Below are 21106 nucleotides of genomic sequence, written 5' to 3' on the forward strand. Positions count from 1 at the left end.
TATAACTTGGCATAAAGTTCCTTCTTTACCACTTTTCTGCAATGCTCTTCTTTAGAGAGACACTCAGATTATGCCTGATATTTTGGCCCAATTATTAGCAGCAGTCATTTTCACTCTCAAAATGGTCCCTGTTGGAACAATAAATTATATGGTTATTGCCACATCTTCACAACCTACTGTGTAAATCACTCTTCCAAGGGTTTTCCATGAATGCTGAAATCTGCCTGTATCCTGTCCACCCAAGATCTCAGATTATGGGGTCATGTTTTTCAGTCTAGTAACTTGTAGGAAGAACAAAAAAGCTATGGTATCAATTCCATTACTAATTTTGCTCTGCCTTCTTTTATTTAATAAAAAAATAGGTACAGGTACTGGAAACCCTTTTATAGTACAGATCAGTTCCCTTATAACCTTACTCCACATACGGGAGACCAAACAACATGATCTGTTTCCAGGTCACTGGCCATTAAGGCTTCATTTATGTCTGTGTCATGACACCACTGTCAAAGTCTTGTGTTACCTGAAGTCCAGCCATAAATTGTATAAAATAAAGCTGTGTTCTATGTCCTCTATATCTTCTTCCCAATATATATTTAAATTAAGTTATCATTATGCAAAAAAAAAAAAAAAGAGGATCTATGCCTTTCAAGTATAGCAAAAAGAAACAAACTTCTGCTGAGGGCTTGGTTTTATTTTTTTTTTAAATAGAAGCATATGAACCTACTGACTAATAATTTCCAAAAAGAGCATTATGGCTAAACAATATCAAAACTAAAATCTCTCAACTGATGGACTATCTTCCTCAATTAAATGAAACAGGAAACAAGTCTGTCAAATAGTTCCTTTATTCATTCTTTGTTCTATCCTTTCATCAATAACCCTTGAGTTCCTCTGGTCTGGCTCTGAGGTAGATACCAGGGGCTAAGTTAATTATCATGTTAATTTTTGGCATATTTTTCTTCTAATCTGTCATGTCTTACCTACAGGCCAGAACACTATGGAAGATGTCATATTTTCCAGAAGACTTAGTGAAGTTCCTTCATGATCAAGGTGGTCAATTGTTAACTCCTATTTTTAATATTTTTCAGGTCAAAATCATGTTTTCCATTTTGGCACAGAACGCTGCAGTGCCAGAGAAGTACCTGTTCACATGCATGGATAGATTCAAAGGTTTTCTTTTGGAAAAATATTAGCTTAACTGGCAGGCATCCTCATAGCTTGTGCCAGCATCGAAGAGAAATGAGTTTCTCTCTGGCCAGCTCTGAATGACACATCTCCTTCCCTCATTCCTGCTTTCTCAAGTGCCTGGTCAATCTCCCTATAGTCAAATATAGTGTCTCCATACTTTCCAGTGTCAGAAAATGTCCTTTGACATTTTCCAAGGTTTCTCTTGTGCCATCTGATATTTAAAAGGGAAAATCCAAAGGATGTTACCTACTTCCTCCAGGCTCTTGCCCTGTGTTAAGCTAGAGCAGCTTCTCAGCCACAGCGTCTACACCTGCCTTCATGCCCTTTGGGAAACTCTCAGAATTACATAAGCTGGAAGGCATTTCAGGACTCATTTTTAATGACCTTATTTAATGCAACATGCTGTCTACAGATGAAATTTAATGTTTAAATACAAAATTATATTTACATATAATTTCGTATTCTCTATGTAATAAAAAGAATCATATTTCTGTCATTTACTTTTCTATTTAAGAAAAGGGCTTTACTCTCTGCTAATCTTTCCAAGTCTAACATGAAGTCAGGCAGTTTCATATTTGATACCGCTGGGAAAATACCAAAAGGAGGAAATCATGGGGAAGCCATGGATTTAGGATTTTTTTAATTTGTGATACTATGTAGGTAAATTGTAGCTTTTCCCCCAGTCATTCTCTCTCCATTCTTCCTTCTTTAGGGAAGTGAGGTCTACTTTTTGTCTTAACCCCTACACAATCCAAGTAGAGGATTCTACAAAGCCACCATCTACTATTAACTTTATAGTAAACAGAGGATCAAGTAAAGTTTAAGACAAGACCACAATCAAGGTAGGAGTTCCTTGGAGCTAACTGTCTATATCCTTTTATGAGAAAGCATAAGGTTGTGCTAAAAAATTAAATCATAATATGTTTCTAAATTCAATAGTAGACAGTAAAAAATTCTACTTAGTACATGTTCATTATTTAAAAATCAAATGTAGACTCTAAACAATTCAATATTTAACTATCTTGGGAACGGAAGAAAGGAGGACTATTTTGGAAAAGAGCTCATGTTACAAGTAATTTGATTTAAATACTAGTTAGCCGGAGGAATCTTGCCAATGGTTTACCTTCTTTTCTAAATTGAAACAGTATTTAGATTATTCCCATAAAAATGTCCCTTTAACATGCATCCAGATGTGCTTTCCTGAATGGAAGAGAAAGAGAGAAGAGAGATGCAAAAGGAATTAATTATCCATAACTGTGGAAGTTTCATGGCAATATGTTATACTTGTAAGCATATATGTATTTCTGTTTTGGTGCAACTACAGAATGGTACTGTTTCCCATAAAATGCTTCACTGAGTTATAATTTAATTTTTTTATCTTCAGGCGTTTTATAGCATTCATTCAAGAAAGTTCTCTAGAACACTTTGATATCCTTATAAAATTATGGTTGAAGACATTGTGTCCCATTGTTTAAGGACCACACAGAAATTCATTCTGGAATTTTGGTTAAAATTTTTTTTTATTCTATAAAAACTTTGTTTACTTCCTTTTATTAGACAAAGTTACATTATAGCCCAATATGTTTCTATTTTTGTCAAAGCTACTAAAAACTCCAAATTAGAATCACTGCCCAGCTGTAGCAATTCATCTAGTTCAAGTGCCTGATGACTTTCATTTCTCTTATTTTAAAAGTTGGCCATATATTTTTAAATATGATAATTTATATTAAGCTTATTGAAGTGAAAAAGATATAAATATGAAATAGATTAAAGTAGGCATTTACATTCATAAATTCTGTTTGGTTCCTTTTTAAAAAATTCTAATTACCCAAGTCATACAGTTTTGTTTTGTTTTTGACAATGGGGACACTATGAGGCTAAAACATAACTTCATTGTGAATGAGGAACATTATAAATAGCAAGTTTGTTAAAGAATACACACACCCATGTTCTCTGACACATGATTATTAGAGGTGATTTTAATATTAACTCCTAATCTTTTGCTAAATCGGCCAGTGTTCAGAAATAAATATTAGTGTATTGCTAGCATGTTAACTTTCATGTTTTTATTAGTGTGGTCTTCCTGGTTATTGGCCTTAGAAATAATTATGGATACAGGTTTTGTTCAGTACTTCAGAGCTCACCTTGGTAAATAAATCCACTCTTTCCTTTACCATGTCTTGATGGAAAAAGGGATATATTTACATTAAGCAAGCAGCATATTGCCTGGGGAGAGATGAGCCTTGACTGAAAAGACGGAATTAGTTTTCTGTGAGAGCAGCTGTTCTGCAATATGTGTAGCAATACCAACTAACTTTGTTTCTTGGAATAAGTATGCTCACATTTCCTCCTGACTTTCAACAAAAGTAGGGACTATAGTTCTTAAGTGTACTCACTTCAATATTAACTGTAGTACAATAAGTACAAAATATATATGACTTCAGGGTTTACAATATAAATGGAGAGGCAGGCAGCAAACATTTTTGTCAGTTTCAGCAGCAGTTAGGATTAAATCTGGCTACACAGATAACAGTAATAACACACACACACACACACACACACACACACACACACACACACACACACACACACACACAGATAGCACTGGCTGAAAGAAGTAGAAGGGTGTAATAAGTAAATTCTCTCTTAGCCTAAAAGATCTGAGATAGGTTATCTGTGGTTCGTGTAGTGGCTCCACAGCATTTTGCTGCTCTGACATCCTTATTATTTCATTTTATGGCCTGTAATAGCAACCTGTACTGTAGCCTTCGTGTCTATGTTCCGGTCAGGAGAAAGGAGGAACAGGTGAGGGGTCTGCCCCTCTCCTTTTTAAGGAAACTCCTTGGAAGTACCACATAACAGTTCTACTTACACACACTTAGTCAGATAGTCACATCTCACTGCAAAGGAGGCTGGAAGCGACAGCCATTTAACTGGACACATTGCTATGCCACATGAGCTCAGAGGTCTGTGACAAAGGAGCAGGGAGAGAATGGATATTGTGTCAGCCACTGTTTTATTCACTAGATGAAGAGTATTCTGTGATGGCTGAGGGCATCGGTTTGGAGTCCGGCTACCTGTTTTTAGATTCTGGCTCCACTCATACGTTTTGTAACATTGGACAAGTAACTAAATCTTTCAGTACTTAGTTGGTAAAATGGAGTTGACAGTGGACCCTCACCATAGGTTATTGATTGTAAGAATATAAATATACAGTGCCTGACACATAGAAAATTATCAGTAATGGCTGTTAATGGGCTTTTATGTATATTATCTCATTGAGTCTTCAGAACAACTCTATGAGGTACAAATTGTTATCCTCATTTTACAGATGAAGAATCTGAAAGCCATCAAGTTTAAATAATCTCTCTGGGCATCAGTCAGCAAGTGACAGAGACTAGACCAGAGCCCATGTCCCTTGACCCCAAATCCATACTCTTCCTGTTATGCAGACTGCCTCATTACTAGATGTTAGTTATATGCTATCTCAACAGTAAGAAAGCCCAGGGTAGAAGGTCAGATAAATGTATTATGGACATGAGGCAAGGCACCGTCAGGTTGTTCCTGTGCAAAGCTGACTGAATCCCACTCACAGTTGGTACCACAGAGTTGGCTGGAGCAAAACCAGTTTCAGTGGACCCTGGTGAGGTCAAGAGCCTATAAGTAGTGCATAAGAAGTATTTGAAAAGGACAGTAGCTGATACTTAATAAATCTTTTACAGCTCTTAGCTTGTAGTGAGGTCCAACAAGATATTACTCAGAGGAATTGTCTGATTTATATTTGTGTTTTCAGGTTTCACAGCAGTAAATAGAAATAGCAGTAAATGCCCTGTTGACTAAGGCACCATGTAGCTGCGGTTGCCAGGTAAGTAGAGGATCTCTGGTTAAATTTGAATTTCAGACAAATAGCCTAAGTATGTCTCAGATATTTCATGGGCATTATGTTACATTTGACTTTCAAGTAAACAACAGATACCTCTTAGAGTGCAAGTATGTCCCAAATATTGCATAGGACATACTTACATTTAATAAGTTGTTTGTTGCTTATCTGACATTCAAATTTAACTGGGTGTCCTTTCTTTTTTCCCCTCAATCTTGCAACATTAGTGTTAGCTCACACGGTCATTAGGATTCTAGCAAAGCACTCAGAATGTACTCCACACAAAAGTAAGCAGACATAGTACATGTGATTAAAGAGTGTAACAGACCTTTTCTACTTAAAAAAAAAATCCCCATAAGTTTGCAATATACCTACAGTCATAGTGCATCCCCAAACCTGATTATTTTATTGAGCACTGTAACCTATGCTTATCTTATTTCTGCCCTTTGGAGAGGTGATGGACAATAGCATCGGAGTCTAGCTGCAGGAAAGGCCAAGCAGCTTCCTGGGAAGAAGCTAGCCTTAAGGTAAGAGAGTAAGGATGCTTGAGACCTCACCTTAAAAGGAAAGAATCAGGATGCTTGACTCAAGGACAGTGGGTCATGGCCCAAGGACAGATGAGTCATGGTCCAAGGACAGGGGGTAGAGACATGGTTTTGAATGTAATAAAACTATCCTCTACTCAGACTCTTTTATGTTTTGTTAAATCCTAGGGAGACTGGGCAGCAATTAAAACTAAAAAACAACAGCAGTGACAAGCTGTATTACAAAATTTTTAGTTAAAAACCAGATACCCAAGACAACCCTGTGCTGTGAATTTGTATCACAGGTAGGGAAGAAGGCATTTGCCCCACTCTACATAGTGCATTTGCAAGTAGAGCCAAGCTGGGGAAGGGGAAGGCATCACACCAACAAACTAAAGTCAAGAAGCTCACTCAATTCAGGGCTCAGGAGGAAGTGATAGTTTGTTACCTACCACTCAGTGCTCAGGATCAGGACAGGAGATTCTACATGGGCACTCCAGGCAGGTTAATAATTTGGCATCTCTTCAAACGGATATCCTGTGATATCAGTTCCTTAGGGGAGAAAGTCCTACCTACATGGGGAGAGGACTGCAAAAGAGTCAATGCAGGCAATCTCAGACTTTCTATTTTTTCCTCAAAACAATTTCAGTCCAGCTCTGATCTGAGAAAACACATTTGTCCAGATGTAATCCTGCAAATTAGTCCAACCCACGCTCCCTGGAGAGTACCTGTTGTTACCATAACATGGCTCTTGGAGGGGGAGGGTGTCTCCTCTATACCGCCTCAAACAACTTGGAAATATGTCTACCAATCACATACTGTATTTCTCCTGGAAGGATTTCTGAGACATACTGTTTTCTCTGTCTTGTTACATTTCCTGTGATGTTTTATTAGCCCAGTGATGTTTTAATGTGCCTTATAGATTGGCAGCTGCCCCAGGGGGAGGGATTTTGTCCCGCTTAATGTGGGGCGGTGTCTTAGTTCCAAACCAAATGAGTTCCCCCCTCTAGGTGATTGAGAGCCATTATGTTGAAACTACAGAGAAGGAGCAAGTCAGGACTCTGCAGAGCACACTCCAAACACTGTTCTGTTATTGTTATTGGGGCCTTTTTTGTGCTCACAGGTGCATGTGTTTTGAGCAAGCAAAGGTGAGAGTTGTCGTGGTGGTATAAACAGATGAATCCTTCTTACCACCTTCAGAAACAACCTGGTCATGTGTATTGGCCAGGATCCTAGCAGGAAGCAGGTGGCATTCAAACTGGTTGAATGAGGAGAGTTTAATGAAGGGAATATATACAAGGGTGAAGACAGAGTTGGAGGAAACTAATAGGGGATAGTGGCAGCCCCCTAGCTGGACCCCAGTGCTAGCGACAGCAGAGGGGTGCTGTTACCAGCCCCATGACCTCTAGGCCTAAGAGGCAAGAGAAGAGGAAGTTTACAGGAATTTGGAGAAATCTACCCATAGGAGCTATAGCGTTTGGCTAAGGAATGCATCCATTGCCAGACGGCGACCCTGGCAGGGTGGAAGCAGTCTCTGTCTCTCCTCCCTCCTTGGGGGACCTTTTACTGGTGATGTTCATTGGCCAAACCTAACCAGGACCCAGAGAGCAGAGGAGCCCAGCTCAGGCAGTCCTCAGAGTCAGTCCCAGAGGGGCATAGAGGAGGGTAGAGGATAGATCTGAACCAGGCAAATGGAGAAGATCTAATAGATCATGCATTGCAATCAATAATGGCTCTATTTTAAAAAATGACTGGATCTGCCCATGTTATGTTAAACATAGTGTGTACACTGGGTCTAAAAATTATGGGTAGTCACTTAGAACCAGATCTTAAGTATGCAGCCTGATTACAGTGATCCTTCTTGTCTATACATACTGCAGATGCATTCCATCAAATTTCTGAATTCATTTTTTAAGAAGAGTTCTACTTTTATACAAGTTTCATAAAGGAATCATCACCACATCAAAAACACTACAGTATGTTCACTAAAAACTATAATTAATGTTGGACAACTTGTAGACTTTGAAGTGTCTTGTTGAAAGGCCAAAATTTCTGACATTTTCTGGAAAGAAATTTACCCAACAGGCAAGAAAGAGATGTTTTTGTGAATTAATAGCTGTCCATGTAGTGTGATTCACCAGAGTCAGGAAAGTGCCTCCCTACCGGACCCTTAGATGGTACATCAAATAATTAGAAATTCCTTTTCATGGCTCAGTGGCTTGTTGTCATTACGGTTTTTTGTAAAATGCAAATGCCCTGAGAGGACACCATTCATTCATTTAATTCTTCCTTCATTAAACATTTAAGTTTCTCTGCTAGCAGTTTGTCAGACACTGGAATAACAAACATGACCAATGCAGTCTTATCCTCAAGGTGCTCAGAATCTAATGGAGCTTGGACAAAGTAGTCAAGGACTCCAGAATTTGTTGACAAACACTGTGATAGAGGCATCACAAGATATTATAGAGGGAATATCTAACTCCTTTTTGGAGGATAGGAGAAGGAAAGAGGGTGGTGAGGATGAAGAAAGACTCTTCACAGCTAGAATAATACCTGGACTAAAGATAAATGAGAGTGAACCAGGGAGATAAGGTAGAGGTGAATGTAGATAGAATTTGCAGGGAAAAAATGGGCCCTTCATCAGATCATATCCAGAGGATATGAAACTAGAAGAATGCTCTCAGTCAAATGATGAAGGGCCTTGAATGTAATTACAGGGAGTCAATGAAGAATGAAGTGGAGGAGTGGTTCTTTAATATCTGACCTACAGAAAAATCATCCTTGAGACCATGCAGAGGATTGGATGGAGGAGGCAAGACTAGAGAATGAGCCCATTAAGAGGGCCTGGCAATGATTTTAGCAAAAGATGAGAAAATAAACAGATGAGAAAGCAGTGAGAGTAGAGAGGATGGAGAGATTGTGAAAATATTTAGGATGTTGCTGAGCATGAATTTGTAACTGCTCCATGGTGATGAAGAGTAGAAGATGGAATTAATAGTTGGGGAAGAGACATTAGAATCATGCCCCGTTTTGTCTTGGGTGAACTGGTGGGGGCATCACCTGAGACGGGAACAGAGGAGAGGTATGTCTGCAGAGGAAAATGATGGAGTTTGGCTTTAACCGTCTTGAGATGGAGCCTGGGAGAGCATCTGAAGGTGTCAGGGTGTGGGTGGCAGCTAAAGCAGAGGGCCCATAGAAGCTCTCTTCTGTGGGGCAAGAGATGAAGAGCTCAGGAGATAAGGAGAAGGGCAGAGAAGAGGTTTAAAGATGAATCTTCAGAGAAGCACATCTATGGGCAGCACATGTGGAGAAAGAGGGGTACATAGATGAGAACCAGAGCTGACTGGGGTCATGGAGAGTTTTTAATGGAAAAGTGGTCTTTTCAATATCCAATGCCACAAATGGAGGATATATAATTAGCATACATGATTCACCTCTGGGGGCTGGGCAAATGAAGTAGGAGTGCTCTTAGTAGGAAGGAAGGAAATATAACAATTTTAATGTCTTCCTCCTACAGGAGCTTAATAAGAACAGAATTGAGGAGTACCCATTGGATTTGGCAATTAGTTGCTTGTTGGTGGCCCTCAGTAACAGATGTTTCAGTGAGGCCTCCAGGATGGCGGCCAGATTACAGTGGGTTGAAGAGTGTGTAGAAGTAGGCCCTAGATTACTCTTCAACTAAATTTAAATATGTTTAATCTTTTTCTGAAAACTTACGCTGATGAATGGAGAGATAGCAAGAATTATCTCAGGGTTTCAGAGAAAAAGAAACCAAGAACAAAGGAGGGGTAACATGGAAGACAAACTGCTCTCATCGTTGGAACGGGAACCTCTCTTTGGCAAGGAGAGCGGTTTGAATTTCTCCTCATTGTTAGGCTCATCCACAGACTGTAATTTTTAGAAATCTGAATCAGCAGCAAGAAAGAGAAGTTGCTTTGAACTCTGAATAGAACTTTGCTATTCCACAGCTGTGTACAACAGGGAAGAAAATGTGATTAAAAGGTTTCTACAAAGCATTTAAATTAAATTAGCTAGGAGGAGATTCAGTGTTGAACTCCTTCCAAGACTTTGAATAGAGAGGTTATATGTATCATTAAAAAGTAAGGATAAGGCAGAGGGTGGGGTGATACATCTAATTGAATAAGAACAGAGATTTTCTACTAAAGCCAGGCACTGTATTTTTTTTCTTTGGCACTTAGGAATAGTTTTTGTGGGCCTATATCAGATTCTAAATGCATCTTTTCCTCTGTTGATTACTAAGTAGTATGGTAGATAGCCTCCTCTCATATCAAGCAGCTTGAGAACAGACATAATCAATTGATCTTTTTGGTCGATGAATCTCTTTCTCTTTTTAATTTGGTCTCTTTTGTTTTTAATCTTTATTTTTTTATTTTTAAAAATTATTTTCTCTGCTTGATTAGGAATACTTCTGTAATTATTTAATTTTTTTATTTGGGTATCATTAATCTACAATTACATGAGGAACATTATGTTTACTAGACACCCCCCATCACCAAGTCCCCCCCACATACCCCATTACAGTCACTGTCCATCAGCATAGTAAGATGCTATAGAGTTACTATTTGTCTTCTCTGTGTTGTACAGCCCTCCCTGTGTCCCCCTTCATTATACATGCTAATCATAATGTCCCCTTTTCTTTTACCCCCCTCCCCTTATCCCTCCCTTCCCACCCATCCTCCCCAGTCCCTTTCTCTTTGGTAACTGTTAGTCCATTCTTGGGTTCTGTGAGTCTGCTGCTGTTTTGTTCCTTCAGTTTTTTTCTTTTTTCTTATACTCCACAGATGAGTGAAATCATTTGATACTTGTCTTTCTCTGCCTGGCTTATTTCACTGAGCATAATACCCTCTAGCTCCATCCATGTTGTTGCAAATGGTAGGATTTGTTTTCTTCTTATGGCTGAATAATATTCTATTGTGTATATGTCCACATCTTTTTTATCCATTCATCTACTAATGGACACTTAGGTTGCTTCCAATTCTTGGTTAATGTAAATAGTGCTGTGATAAAAATAGGGGTGCATATGTCTTTTTCAAACTGGGCTGCTGCATTCTTAGGGTAAATTCCTAGAAGTGGAATTCCTGGGTCAAATGGTATTTCTATTTTGAGCTTTTTGAGGAACCTCCATACTGCTTTCCAGAATGGTTGAACTAATTTACATTTCCATCAGCAGTGTATGAGGGTTCCCCTTTCTCCACAACCTCCCCAACATTTGTTGTTGCTTGTCTTTTGGATGGTGTAATCAACTTTATTTTTAAGAGAAGTTTTATGTTCACAGCAATGTTGAGCAGAAGATGCATAGATTTCCCATATATCCTATGTTCCCGTACATGAACAGCCTCCACCATGGTCAACATCCCCCACCAGAGCAATAGTTTGCTACAACTGATGAATCTATGTAGACACATTATCACCCAAAGTCCGTTGTTGATGTTAGAGTCTCTTGATGTACATTCTGTGACTTTGGAAAAATGTATAACATATATCCATCGTTATAGGATCATATTACTACTTCTTCCCTAAATTACTGCTATCTGTATTCCTCCTATTCCTTCTTTTTACTGTCTCTATAGTTTTGCCTTTTCCAGAATGTTACATAGGTGTAATCATACAGAATGTAGCCTTTTCAAATTGGCCTCTTTTACTTACTGATATGTATTTAAGGTTCTTCCATCTTTCTTCATGGCTTGACAGCTCATTTCTTTTTAGCATTAAATACTATTCCATTGTCCGATGTACTACAGTTTATTCATTCACCTGCTAAAGGACATCTGGTCCCAAATTCTGCATTTATGAATAAAGCAGACATAAAACAAACCTAATCAGCTAATCTTCATTGATAAGGTATCTCTTATGTGGATATGGTCACTAGAGTCTTAGCTTTTGAGTTTAAGAAAATAGAAAGTAGTAGGAGAAAGTTTGTGGCTTGTAGATAAATTTACTGGTCAGAGTAAACAGAAGACAACAGATGACCATTTTTCCTGTTGTATGGCACTATCTCTAAACATGCATTTTAATGAGAGTCTTAAGTACAGACAAGTTAAATATAGGGTAATTCAGTCTGACTCTATCTGGCTGGTGCCATTTTGAGAGCTTTGACCAAGTGGAACAGAATTCAGTTTAGGTTTTAACAATTTAGATGTATAGGGTATCAGAAATGAAGGAGTCTAAGTAATCATCTGATTAATATGAGAAAACAGAGATCTAGTAGTCTCTCTGGTATAGCCCCAAAATCAGAATCTGGGTCTCCTTATTTCAATTCAGCTTTTGCTCTATTTTACCTGCTGGCCTCATTTTCACAATATTTTATTTAATTAAGACAAAAGCTTAAGAAAATCTTAAACTCTGAATTGTTGTCAATCTCACTTTAATTTCCAGGTGCTCCAAATAACTCACAAGCCATGTTAACCTTGCAGCTCTTGTTTTAGGTGATAACGAGTGACCACCCTCGAAAAGCTTTATATGTTGGGAATTGCTAAAGGAAGGTTACACTGCTATTTACTTATTTATCCAATCCCTTGAATTTATTTTTAATTGGAAGTTAAAGCATGCTTTATAGAGTTCTTATAATTCTTTCTTGCGATAACAGGTCAAAAACTAGGCATTGTACCAGTTGAGGTTCTTAGCAGCAAGCAGCAGATAGCAAACTTTGGCTAATTTAAGCAGAAAATGTTATTTACAAGAATGTTTGATGGTTCCTAAACTCTTTACAAGAGGTAAGAATCAGGGATAAAGGATATATATCCAAAACAATGCTGAAAATCGTTGACTTTTTAAGATATTTTATTATCTTAAATAATAAAATTTAAGCCATGGAACTAGTTCTACAAGCACACTTTGCCATCACTGCTGGGTAGCAGACATGCCAGCAGCATTCCCAGAATCACCAGAATTGGAGCCCGGATGTTGCTCCTTTCCCTGATGATTCTGGAAATGGGATGCAGCTTTGCCACCACCCATGGCCAGAGAGGAATTGGCTCAGGCCCCTCTTTGTATCTCTAGTTTCCAATTGAAAGTCTGGGGCAACTGCATTGGACTGGAAGAACCTTTACCATGTGCCAATGTCCTATCAGCAAAGGAGGCAGGAGAAGTGAGTACTTGGCGTATCTACTTTCTACAGTAGGAGGTTAACTCTTCTTCATAATGTCAGTGGTGCAGTTGCTAGAAAACCAGAAAGAAGGACAAATGTTGACTATAGTAACCTGTCTATCCTAGTAGTTTCATTTTAATACTTTTATTTATTGTTTGACTAGGTAATATATTTATATGTTGCAAAATTCCAAGGTAAGAAACGGCATGTTAAAAAATAAATATTAATAAAATATCTTAAAAAGTCAAAAAATAAATCTCTTCCCTGGTTCCCAGCCACCCACTTAACCTCCCTAATATGGTAGATTGTTTACTGACACCAATATTCACCTCCTTAGAGATGGGTTAACCTAAACATGAAGCTCTGTGCCCTGGGAGGCTGTCTTTTATGGACCATAGCAACAGATTTCCTTGTCTTCTGTCTTCTGGTTGGATTAGACTAATGAGAGATTCTAGCTAGAGACCAGACAGCAGAGGGACAGTGATTTAGGATATTTATTCTTTCTTCCTCCTTGCCAGTTTCTCCTTGGGCTCTGTGTATTCCTTTATCAAACATTTCCAGCTCTTGTTGGGTGGCACCTATACTCTTCAGGTTCTGGTGGCTGGCCCTGGGGTACTGCATCGTCTTCTGTTCATTTCCCTCCACTTCACTCTCACCTTTGCAAACAATACTTTTATGTATAACAGTATAATGAATGTATATATATTAATTGAATATATCATCCATTTCCCGTCAGAATTCTGACTAGTGCACGGAGTGGAGAACAACTACCATGAGCAGCCAAACAGCACTGGATGTATAGCATAAACACTGAGATTTCTGGATTGTTTGTCACCAGAGCACAACTTAACCTATTCTAATACCCTGTGTTTCTAGTTTTTTATAGGGCAGTTATATCTCAGCCAGCAACTGGTGTCACAATCCATATGGTGCTTAATAAAAACATACATGCTCAAGTCCTATTCTTGGAGAGTGTAATTCAGAAAGTTTCCAAGGGTCCCAGGCATTGTATTTTATTAATACAATTAATAAATTTGTTTGAAAATTTATTTCAACCATTGGTTTTGAGGATTTCCAATATTAAGAATATTTCTCATTATTTCTCAATATTTCTCATACTGACCTTTTTTTTTGTCTATGTTTGCAGTGTATGGGGGTCTATTAGGGTTCGCCAGCAAAACAGAAACAATAGGATGTGTGGTGTGTGTGTGTGTATGTGTGTGTGTGTGTGTGTCTATATATATATATATATATATATATGGAGAGAGAGAGAGAGAGAGATTTGATATTTATTTTCAGGAATTGGCTCATGTAATTATGGAGGCTGATAGTTCAAAGTCTGAAGTTCAAGTCTGAAAGCCATCTGCTAGCAGAATCTTCTCGTGCTTGGGGGAGGTCAATCTTGAAATCCTTCAGCTGACCAGAGGGCACCCATGCACATTGTGGAGGGCAATGTTCTTTACTCAAAGCCCAACAATGTAAATGTTAATCCCTTCCAAAAACACTTTAACAGAAACAGCCCGAAAAATGGTTGGTATTGCACCATAGCCCAGCCAAGGTGACACATAAAATTAACCATCACAGGGGTTATTTGACACATGGGTAGGATTAATGTAAAGTATTGAAAAAGTGGTAACCTGATCCTATTTGCAGAGATGTTTTTAAAAATCAGGTATGTGTCAGTATTTATCTCTATTGGTGTCAGTTTAGACAATGGCTAAAGCCTATGTAAAATTTCTAGATGCATTATGTGTATACTATTTCTCTTATAATCTGTACAGAACAATTCTAATTGCGTAGCTGAAAATATGGGCTTTAGCCTCAGACAGGTCTAGTTTGAATCCTGGCCCTACCCTGTGCCTGCAGTATGGATTTCAACCCTTTGGGCCTTGTTTTTTTCTCATCTACAAAACGTTTTCTTTAATGTGGGGATTAATTAGAAAATGTATATAAAGCATTTTGTACCTGACACAAAGTAGATGCTCAATATGAATATTGTTGGTATATAATCTTCAAAAAAGATTGAAGGCAAAATTGTATTTCAGTTTGTAATCATGTGAAAAGAGGCAAATCATTGTAAAGTCCTTTAGATATTTCCTCTTTAAAAAACTGAGAAATTTTAGCAATGTAGCAACTCATCACTTCCAGACTTTTATCTGACATGTATGAGCCCTGAGAGTGTTCTGGAAGTGAGGCAGAAAAAAGAGGCTTGGCTAGGTGGGTGGGAGAACAGCTCAGATGTCTTAGCAGTCACAAACCTTATGTCTGGGAACAGTTTCAGATGTATTGGCAAAGAACTCTTCTTTAAGTACAATGATTCATTCCTAACCTTAATGAGAAAAAATGAGAAAGGCAGTGTGAGCCCAGCATTGGGAGGAAGTCAATGTACCTTGCTTTCTGCCTTTCAGCAATCAAGACTGTGATGTATGGTACAAATCAAGGCCTCTCCTTGTTTGCAGGGCAGAGAAAACTGATGCTGTTGAACCAGAAATATATCTAGTTTAAGCCACGAAAAGGTCAGGGAAGAGATCAGCAGCAATCTTGTAGCTTTTATAGGTAGAGGTAGCTAACTCTGCCCTCACCTGGATCATGTTCTTGACTTTGCATCACCATTTTATTTATTTGCAACATATTTTATGGGCAGCCACTACCATTCTCAGAACACTATTCTGTGATCATCAAAAATCATGTCTTTGCTAAATGCATTTACTTCCAAGCTACTTAAAAGACAGTGGATCCCAAATAGCAGTCTTGAAACGTTTTGGGTAAAATTCCATAGCTTTCTACAGTGCTCAGCTCCTGTTCATAAGAAAGCTTTTGGGAAGAACAGCCAACAAATGTTTTTCCCTTTGAGTAATGCTCTTAACTCTTTCTTCACTCATCACATTTTGCTTTGCTCTATTGATTACCTAGGTCCTAGGATATTATCATTAAAATGTTCCCGTAAGGACTGCTTTGGATTGTTTGAATGTCTGGTCATCTTCTGCCTGCATCCACCGAAAACTGATAGGATTTTTCAGAAACACTCCCTTCTTTCATTTTTTCCTGCTCTTAAAAGTAAAATACAAATGAGGATACCATGAATTTAGAGAATTCCCAAAAGAATGCCAGTTGGGTGTGAATATCCCACAACTGTACCCTACTGTATTGTACCTTCACTAACTGATTATATTTTGAGAAAAGCCTCCCTCTAGAAGCATCAAGTTTGCTTCGAGTTTGCTCTTTTTGTTTTCAGGGGTCTTTCTTCTTCTTTTTCTTCCTATCCTCAACTACTCATTCCTTCAGCAGAGGTGACACGGCAACAGGAAACAGGAATGGCTGGTGGATAAATCAGGAAGGCAAGGGAATGAATAGGACCCAGCGTTCCTCAGTTATATGGTCTTGCATTTGGACTCTGCAACTGTGACGGGCTTTGTGAGACTCGAGAGAGTAGGACGACATCATCTTTAAGTCTCTCCAGCTCTATAATTCTGTGAATCCCATGAAGGATGTGGACAAGAATGTTATCCTCCTCAAATGAGGAAATGCCACGCTTACCTAAGATGCTGCTTCATCCAAGTTTTAAGGCTATCCTTAAATGGGGCATTGTTGTATCCTGTTTTTGAACAACTGGATATTTACTGACATTTTAGAAATTACGACTATTAAAAATTTGATATACAGCTGGTTATTATCTTACAAGATTTTCTTTTGCATTTTTTTGTTGTGCCAAAAAGCACATAACATAAAATTTGCTATCTTAACTATTTTTAAGTGTATAGTTCCATAGTGTTAAGTATATTCACTTGTTGTGAAACAAGTCCCCAGCACTTTTTCATCTTGCAAAATTGAAATTCTACACTCATTAAATGACAGTTCCCCTTTATTCATTCTACCCAGTCCCTGGTAGCCTCCATTCTGCTTTCTATTTCTATGAATTTCACTTCTTAGATACTTCATGTAATGGAATCACATAGTATTTGTCTTTTTGTCATGGCCTCATATCAGTTAGCATAATGTCCTCAAGATTCATCCATGCTGTAACATGTGAAAGGATGTCCTCCTTTTTAAGGCTGAATAATACTTATTCTATGTATTTATCACATTTCATTTATCCATTCTCTGTCAGTGGACATTTGGTCTGCTTCCATCTTTTCACTATTGTGATATCCCTGCTTTTTAAATATTGAAGCTTATTTTAAATTAAATTTAACTTCTGTTTCCCTCTGGAAGATTTAATAAACACAATGTCATCTGTAAGGAACATTTGACAATCAGGAAGAAGAGTTTGTAGCATGGGAAAAGAGTTGAAGACGAAAACCCAGGAAACCCAATCCCTTTAAAATGCCTGCAGATGAAGAAGGAGGCTGAGAAGGTAGGGTCAGTGGGAAAGAAGTAGCCCAGGGCATGTCTGTTGCCAAGGGGAAACAGACGAATATCAGAGAATGCAGGGAAGCCAAGTAAACTCATGACAAAGGGTGCTAGCAATAACAAAGCTGTTAGGATTGTTTGTGATTTCAGAGCAGTGAATGGGAGGTGGTGAATAGATAGAAAAATCTGCTGAAGGCCACTCAAGAAGTTTAGGTATGAAAGAGGAAAGAGAATGAGTGGTAGCCAGAGGAGGGCATAGTGTTTTTTATTTTGTTATTACTGTTTCCTAAGCTAAGAAAGACTTGAGAATGTTTAAATGCTTGGTCCATTTAAGTTGCTGTCACGTAAAAATGATACCCAAACCTAGTGGCTTAAAATAACCATTTTATTTTGTCCCATGATTTTGTAAGTCAAGAATTCAAGAAGGGCTCAGTTTGGTGGTTTGGCTCTGATCCATGTGGTGTTAGTGGTGGTGGCTGGGACCAGAGGATCCACTTCAAGGATGGCTGTTTCATCTGCATGTGCGCTGCCTGGTGCCCCTGGGCATCTCTCAGGGCCTCTCCGTGTGGGCTGGGCTCCCACAGCATGGTAGTGAGGTTCCCAGGATAATCACGTTCATTAAATGGCACCTCACTTTCCAGAGCTATTGTTCCAGAGACTGCCCCAGAAGCAGCCAAGTTTCTTTTGAGCTAGACTTGAAAGCCAGAGAACATCTCTTCATTTGCTGTCTATTGGCCACGCTCACACATATTAATGCTCACACATATTCAGGAAGAGTGAAGGAATAGACTACTTCATGTTGAGGACGGTTAGAGGGAAGACTTGATGGAAGTTTAACTTGGAAACATGTAAGGAAAGAGGGTTTGAAGTTACTCAGGTACCCAAGATTGCAGGAGATTGAATGAGACTTCTGAGATTTGAATCCAAAGATGGGTACATTGAAAAGTCTTTGACAAGAGGAGGGAGCTCCTTTCTAACAGGGTGATACTTCATAAACCACAAACTTGAAGGTAACTTGAGTGTGTTTCCCAGTATGCTGCAAAGTCACAGAGTTCTAGCTGCTCTTTCCAAGCACCTGGTACTTCCTGAGAGTTCAGGGAGCCCTTACCTAAGCCAAAGGATACTGCAGAGGGTCTCAGGTAAATACACTAATGGTCTACTGGCATCAGTTGATTTTCTGAACTCTCCCATCTCAAGTGCATGCTGAGGAAACCTCTGTGGTCCCAGGCCTCTCTTGTTATCTTTACCCACCCACCTTTATGAGTGATCAGCTGTAATACTTCTAATAAAACTATTGTTCTATCTTTCTGAGGAGAGAGATAGCTATGTAATCTTGGAGCAAATTACTTGACCTCCCAGATCATCAGTTTTCCCATTTGTAAAATAGGCAGCAGTGACCTCACAACAACCTCAACGGGTTGTGACGATAAAATGATATAATTAATGTAAAGAGGCACTTAGTAAGCTTTCAATAAAGAGTGGGTATTTTTATTATGAAAAGTGTATGTCTTCAGATGAGCCTCAGTTTCATCTTTGGGTGGGTTCACATCCTGAAGCATTTGTTAGACAGGCTCACTGTGACTCATTCTTCACAAATGGTGCACTTGGAACAGGAGTGGAATTTTACCCTGTGTGCCACAAAAGCTTTACAAGCTTCTCTAAGGGCTAGTTTACAAGGAGAAAGTATTTCGGGTACTTACATCAGATAATAAGCTCCCTGAATCAGAGGGGTAAGAAAGGGACTTTAAGCATCTGTCTGTTACTACTACCTAAGCAATCCAGACATGTGAGAATCTGCCTTTGTGCTGACAGCTCCTGAGGCTTACCAGTACCAACGCCTTCTGCAGCATCTTCCTCCCCAAGCCAGTCCTGCCCTTCCTGGATCCAGTCTGGCCTGGGTTAGCGCCCTGGGCCCCCTTCTTACCCAGAAACAAAGCTAGAACAGTGGTGTTCACCTTATTTTAAAATAAGCTATAATAATAGAGCCATTCTACTAGCATTTTTATAAATACTGTAACAGAACATTTTTCTTGGGTTAGTTTCAATAATTTAGGGCATTGTGCTAGTGCGTAATGATGGAGAACTGACCTAATCTCTTTGTTTTGGCTGCTAAATACTCATGGCTGGTTATAACCACCTGTTGGTTCTCAACTTCTCCTTCGCCCTTCACAGTATCAGCTTTCTGCAGTTAGAACAATTTCTGCACATGACGCTCTGAGCATGCCCTTAGCCCACCATTACCCTCTGGAGCCCAGGTGACACATGGGCTGACCTGAAAGGTTGTCTGGTGCCCGCTTTCATCTGCTGTCATTCTCATGAAAATACAGAGGACTCAGGTGGATCCTGGATGTCTTTCCACCAGCCCGTGCATGACAAGGGCCACTTCCTCACATGCTAGTAGAGGTTTCCTGACCAGTTCTTCCATTCTTAATGCTCTCCATTCCCCAGAACTCCTAGCATCTTCCCAGTTAACTCACTCTCATAAAGATGGAGTTTGTATTACGCTTAGCTTTCTTTTGTTTTCCTTGCTCAAAAAATGGAAGAAACCCTGATTCTACTTCTGAATCCAGACGGTCAGGAGAGGGGACTGAAATGAGGAGGGGTGAAGGTGGGGCTCGGGGAGCAGCAGCAGGTGGAGGTGGAGGTCGGCAGGGCTCCCAGTCCTCTTGGCAGTGGTGTTTGTCTCTGGTCAGAAGTGCCTTGAAGGACAGACCTATGTCTGTTTCTCTGTTTTTTAAATTAGTATTTTATTTTTATTGTATAGATAACCTAACTAACTGAGGTAAAAAATTTAGAGGTCAAAATTCACGTTGGATCAGTCATTCTAACATGAAGTGTTTGTATTTTTATTTGCCTTAGTTTGTGTTCCCCTGTTTACAGTGTTTCTCAATCTTTTTTTTTAGTTAGCCCCCTAAGAAACTTTTTAGACATTTTTTAACAGCCACCCCCCACCGTGAACTTTTAATATCAGGTGTTAGATAACTTTGAATTACAGGTATACTGTAAATTTGTTAGTGCACTGTGTATACAGCGGTTTAGATCTGTTTATGTAAATCTGTTTGAGATGAGGAAAATGCTGTGAGGGAAGTAGGAAAGTGAGACCGAGAAGGAAAAACGCCTGCAGAGTGTGAATCAGAGCAAGTTGCTACTTCCTGGCACCTGGCATTTCAGCTAACAGGGATCTCTGGGACCACCCCCAGGCTATCTCGCCTGAGGGACCTGGTATATGCTCAGCCACTTAGCGTCCTTCAACAGTTGAGGGTTGCTTCCAGGAGGATATATAAGTCTGCAGTAATTTTATTTTGTCCCTCGCTTGGGCAGAATGAGCTACAGGGGACAGAGAAAGTCTGCAGACTGAGTCATGGGTGCTGCCATCAGTCTTAGGTGTCCCTTCACAGCACAGAACAGTATATGTGCTGAGGATTCTGAAATTTGCTGCATTTATTTATGAAAATAGACTATTCTGTAGAGAAGTTTTTGGTTCACAGCAAATTGAGTAGAATGATGTACAGAGAGTTCCCCTATGTCCCCTGCCGCACACGTGCACAGCCTCCCCCACTACCAACATCCCCCACCAGAGTGGGACATTTATTACAACTGGTAACCCAGTGCTGACACAACATAATCACCCAAAGTCCATAGTTTACATTGAATACTTACATATATTACACTACACTGGTTCACTCTTGGTGGTGCACACTCCATGGGTTTGCACAAATGTACAATGACATGTATCCACTGTTACATATGACACAAAGTTTCATTGCCCTAAAAACCCTCTGTGCCTGGCCATTCATCCCTTCCTCCCGGCTGCATTATTTTTCTTTCCTTCTAGTCCATGCTATCATGCTATACAATTTTCTCCTAGTGGTGATCACAGTGATGATATAATTTTGTCCTGTGCTTTTTTTAATTGAAGCATTTTTTCAGGTTGATACAGTTTTCATAATTACAACTTTAAAGCCTCCATAATTTTGCTTCATATGCACATACCATGATTCCCACAGCCATTATTCAGCTATTGTTAAGCATTTAGTTTATTTTCATTTTTTCCTG

The sequence above is a fragment of the Manis javanica genome, chromosome 8 (genome assembly GCF_040802235.1).
Source record: "Manis javanica isolate MJ-LG chromosome 8, MJ_LKY, whole genome shotgun sequence".
Lineage (NCBI taxonomy): Eukaryota > Metazoa > Chordata > Mammalia > Pholidota > Manidae > Manis > Manis javanica.